We start from the raw sequence: 5,171 nt of genomic DNA, 5'->3' as shown, positions 1-5,171 counted from the left end.
AATCAGATATGAAGTAGAGAGGGCCAGGTGCGGTGGCTCACGCCTGCAATCCCAGCACTTTGGGAGGCAGGGGTAGGTGGATCACCTGAGGTCAGCAGTTCAAGACCAGCCTGACCAACATGGTAAAACCCAGTCTCTATTAAAAATACAAAATTAGCCTGGCATGGTGGTACATGCCTGTAATCCGAGCTAGTTGGAAGGCTGAGACAGGGGAGGCAGAATTTGCAGTGAGCTGCCGAGATTGTGTCATTGCACTCTAGCCTGGGCAACAAGAGGGAAACTCCATCTCAAAAAAAAAAAAAAAGAAGAGTTCAGATATTCTCCCAGAACACTCAGGAGAAGATGAAAGTGGTAATTAAACATGGATATTAGAAAGCAAAAACTCAATCTACAAATAATGCCTTAAGACAGTAAAATGTAATATTGAAGGATGGCAAAATAACTTAGAAAAAAATATGTAGGATGGGTCTATAAAAGACATCATATTGCCATTAACAAAAAGAATGGTAACCAAAAGACACACTGATATACGAAGTCTCAGAAAATATATCTCTCTTCCTAGGAAATTGCTGGGATGCATACGTAACCCAGTCATATTTCCTGGAAACATTATCAAAGAAAGGAACCCAAATTAAGATTTTCTCATTAGACACTTCATGAAATAAAGACTAAATAATAAATATAACGGCGATAACAAAATGTAGTGGAAAAGTCAAGAACAAAATTTGAGGGTAAGATATATAATGTAAAAAATAACAGGAAATAGCAATTTGGTTTATAAATTCCAGTGAAATTAACAATGGCCAGCAAGCTGGAGGTGGCAGGAAGCTTATTAGATGCAGAATTTACTTCAGTCTTGGCTTTGATGACTGAAAAAATGAATTTTCAAGCATATTTTTTGAAAAGAAGAGAAAGGCACCTGGGCACAGAGGCTCATGCCTGTAATTCTAGTGGTTTGGGAGGCTGATGTGGGAGGATCACTTGAGGCTCAGTCTGAGACAAACCTGGGCAACATAGTGAGACTGCATCTCTACAAACAAATTTAAAAGCCTGGACATGGTGGCATACGCTCATAGTCTCAGCTACTGGGTTGGGGGGGCTGATAGGAGAGGATCACTTGTGTGCAAGTTTCAACACTGTAGTGAGCCACCATGATTGTGTCACTGCACTCCAGCCTGGGTGGCAGAGTAAGACTCTGTCTCCAAAAAACTAAAAAATAAAAATAAAAGCATAGAAAGGCAATTTGCTGGGCATGGTGGCTCACATCTATAATCCCAGCACTTTGGGACGCTGAGGTGGGCAGATCTCTTGAGGTCAGGAGTTGGAGACCAACCTGGCCAACATGGTGAAACATGTCTCTACTAAAGACCCAAAAGTTAGCTGGGTATGGTGGCATGCGTCTGTAATCCCAGCTACTCAGGTGGCTGAGACAGGAGAATTGCTTGAACCCGGGAGGCAAAGGTTGCAGTGAGCTGAGATCATGCCACTTCACTCCAGCCTGGGAGACAGAGGGATACTTGGTCTCAAAAAAAAAAAAAAAAAGAAATGCAATGATTTAAAACAGATATATTTTCCAAATAACTGTAAGAGAGAAACACAAATTACTAACAATCCATATGCAACCCCAAAGAAAACAAAGGAAACACTAAGACTGAAATAAAATGGCAAATGTGTAATTTATGACAAGAAAAATTAAGAGGTTACACCTATGTATGTTTAATAAAAAGGAAAAAGAGGCAAAACCTCATCAATTGTGTTTATAATATAAAATCCATTTATTGTCTGCTACTTACAAATAATCATGCCAAAGAAATTACTCCAAAAGGGTTAGACTAAAAATCACATGATGTAGTGGTAGGACCTCAAAGCCTGGCCTTGGATTGTCCCAATGCACTCTTCTCTACATACTTCAGTGTTTTTTGGTTTTTTTCTTTGAACCAGCTGATTCACAATTCAAGTAGAATAGTGAGGTTGGACAATACGGACTGCCTAAGCATCCCAGCATCAGCTGTTCTACATATTACTATTCCAAATGGCATGCTGCTGTGTTTGTGAATCCAGCCTCCCACGGTGGATATGTCACCACTGACCTATAACAATTATTGGAATGACACATCTTCACTGGAGGCAGGCCTTGGCCATCCTCCACAGCAGACTATTAAACAACAAAATAAGCAGTACTATTTATTTATTTATTACAATGCTGTTTGGAAAAAAAAAAAAGGCCTCTGATGAAATCCTGGTGACTTCTCTCTTCTTACAGATCCAAGAAGTGTAGACAGCTGTTGAGACCTGTTTCCAAATCCCGAGCTGAAGGTGTGCTGACATGCCTTCTGTCCATGCAGCCCTATCCAAGGTTCAGCTATTCATGATCACCCCCAAATGTTACCCTGATTCTATTATCAATTTGTAATAAAACTCACCCATGTGGTGGAAAAGCTGTTGCCAATTAATTTTATGTTTGTTTGTCACACATCTTCCATGCCATCATCAAATTGTTTACTGTTCATATAAAAAGTGACACACAGCCAAGAGAGCATATGCTATGTTCAAGTAAAGAATGCTATGTGAGCCAGGCGTGGTGGCTCACGCCTTTACTCCCAGCACTTTGGGAGGCCAAGGCAGGTGGATCAATTGAGGTCAGGAGTTGAAGACCAGCCTGGCCAATAGGGTGAAACCCCATCTCTACTATAAATACAAAAAAACTTAGCCAGATGTGGTGGTGCACGCTTGTTATCCCAGCCACTTGGGAAGCTGAGGTGGGAGAATTGCTTGTACCCAGGAGATGGAGGTTGCAGTGAGCCAATATTGCACCACTGCACTCCAGTATGGGTGACAGAACAAGACGCCATCTCAAAAAAAAAACAAAAAAGAGTGCTATGTGATACAACAATGATGTACTTGTCAGTAGTCTAGTGAGTCAGGGGAACCCTTTCTCTTTATTGTGGAAAAAAAACAGCACAATCAGAAAAAAAATTAAAAGATGATTTTCAGAAAAATTGACAGTTAAAAATCCAATTCTGTTTTACACAAGTAGGGTATACTATCTACTTTTGTGTTTTACAGAAAAACAAACAAGTACCCAGTGATTTGGAGATGGAAAATCCATGCTCCTTAGCAAATAAAAGAAGCTTAGCTGTGGGGAAACCTGCCCTTCCTCAAAATTTATTGAATAGCTTAAAAAGATTTCATCAGCAATTATAAATGTGCTTCTGAGGTGCTTACTTCATGGGCCTCAAAGGGAGTAATGAGCAACAGGAGGCTCAAGGCACTTAAAAAACACATGGACATTCTGATTGCCACCCTTAGAAAGTGCTTTTTTTTTAAGTTAAAAAAATACGAAATGCTTCATAGACTTACGTGTCATCCTTGAGCAGGGGCCATGCTAATCTTTGTATCATTCTAATTTTTGTATATATGCTGCATAGAAAGTACTTTTGCAAGCATAGAAAGTACTTCTCAGGTAAAAACATGCTTCAGCTCTACTGCCTTCAATGATTAGGTAGGCTCTAGAAAACAACAAACACCTGAGCCATTCCCACTGGAAAGAAAATCACAGGCAGATCACATTCCATATCTCAGTGCTTCTAAATATCAGAGCACTTCTGGCACAGTGGTGTGTGCCTGTAATCTCAGCTACTCAGAAGGCTGAGGCAGGAAGATCCTTTGAGCCCAAATTGGCCTGGGCAACATAATGAGATCTCATTGGAAAAAAAAATGTGAAGCAAATTTAAAAATAAGTATCAGAGAAGTACACTTTGAAAACAAAGCAAAAATTGTGAAAAGGAAAAACACAAGCAATCCAGGGTGTGCACAAACACGTATTGTACTCAATGCAGTAGGTAACTGGACTACAGTTTATTCCAAGCACTCGGTAAGGTTCAATGTGAACTGCAAACTTGGAAAGGGATCACTGTTTGCTTTTCCTTTATCTTAAAAAATATACAAGCCAGCTTTGCAATTAAGAGGAGATACATGGTGTTTACTGTAAAGGCTTTGATGTGAGTTCAGCTCTACCTTCTTTAAAATAACCAGAAAAACTCGGACATGGTTTGCCAGTCTGATCTCTGATCCTACTGTTAGAAAAGGCATTTTATCCACCATAATTTTCAAATGTGCATTTTGATAAAGCAAGACAATTTTTATGCTGTCATAAATGACAATCAAGACCAAGTAAAGTTTAATATTTAGGTCAAGTTTCCAAACATCTGGGCAGTCCACATCTACCAAGCGCAGCCCGAGTGGGTCGTGTTAAGGAAGACGTGGGAGGAACAGCAGCAGGTCCAGTTGGTGCCCAGGGAGATGCTTTGGATGTCTGGAACGTCGCCTTTGGTGATCATGTTAAAACTATTTCTGACTTGAATGGTATTGTTTTCAGCCTGTTATTTAAAAGGTGCAACCCAAAATGCCAGTATTATTTGTATGCAGAAAATACAAATAAATTGAAAAACATCTCCTTGGGTTCTACCTCTTGCCCTCCTGTGCACACTTGGGTCCAACTAAAATTTCTCTCTTAAACATCTTCAGTTACTTTCTAATGGTCAAATCATCCAGTGGCTTCTCAGATCTCATCCCACTGTTGCTCTCAGACATACTAAATCCCACATACATTTTTCTTCTCAAAGCTCTGTACAATCTTTCTTAGTTTCCTCATAGTATTTTCTGTTCTCCTGCCTCAAATTTCTCTCACTTTCCTTCTTCTATCTAGTCCTCCCCCACCCACCCTCACCTTTTCTCTCTCCACTCTCAGGGCAAACATACTTTCCTGGATGCTTTTCATAATACCTGTATACAAATGACTCATATTTCGCTCTGTTCTTCTAATTTTCAACAGAGGATTTCTAACTCTCCGGACGCTCTGCTGTGCTGCTAACAGTGCCAGAAGTCACCCAGGTGAGAACTGAACTTTTCTTCCTCCTAGGACTTCCAACTTTCTTATTTCAGTAAACAGAGCAGCATCTCAGCATGCCACTGAAATGATAGCTGTTTGTTTCAGGTTGATCCTGTTCCTCCTTTTAAAAATTCTGTTTTTATTTATTTTTGTCCAGTTATACTTGCACACATTATTTAAAGACTCAGTCTTTCTGTTCCAAAAACTTTTCTTGAATTTCTTTCGTACTTTCTCTTTTCCAGTCCTTTTCTCTCTTTCTGGTACTTCTATTATTCAATTA

At 39.8% G+C, this 5,171-nt stretch overlaps 1 non-coding gene across 1 annotated transcript; it reads right to left on the bottom strand.

Annotated features, from left to right (window-relative positions):
* Positions 1–3,332: 3,332 nt before the first annotated feature.
* Positions 3,333–3,435, bottom strand: LOC135274959 (U6 spliceosomal RNA). The gene has a single exon (XR_010342700.1). It is a non-coding gene; the product is annotated as a U6 spliceosomal RNA (small nuclear RNA).
* Between the last annotated feature and the right edge of the window lie 1,736 nt (positions 3,436–5,171).

Source organism: Aotus nancymaae, unplaced genomic scaffold, assembly GCF_030222135.1.
Source record: "Aotus nancymaae isolate 86718 unplaced genomic scaffold, 86718_ANA_hifiasm-v0.15.2.pri h1tg000014l, whole genome shotgun sequence".
NCBI lineage: Eukaryota > Metazoa > Chordata > Mammalia > Primates > Aotidae > Aotus > Aotus nancymaae.
The sequence above is the reverse complement of the archived record's forward strand: the minus strand, read 5'-3'. Positions and strand labels throughout refer to the sequence as shown.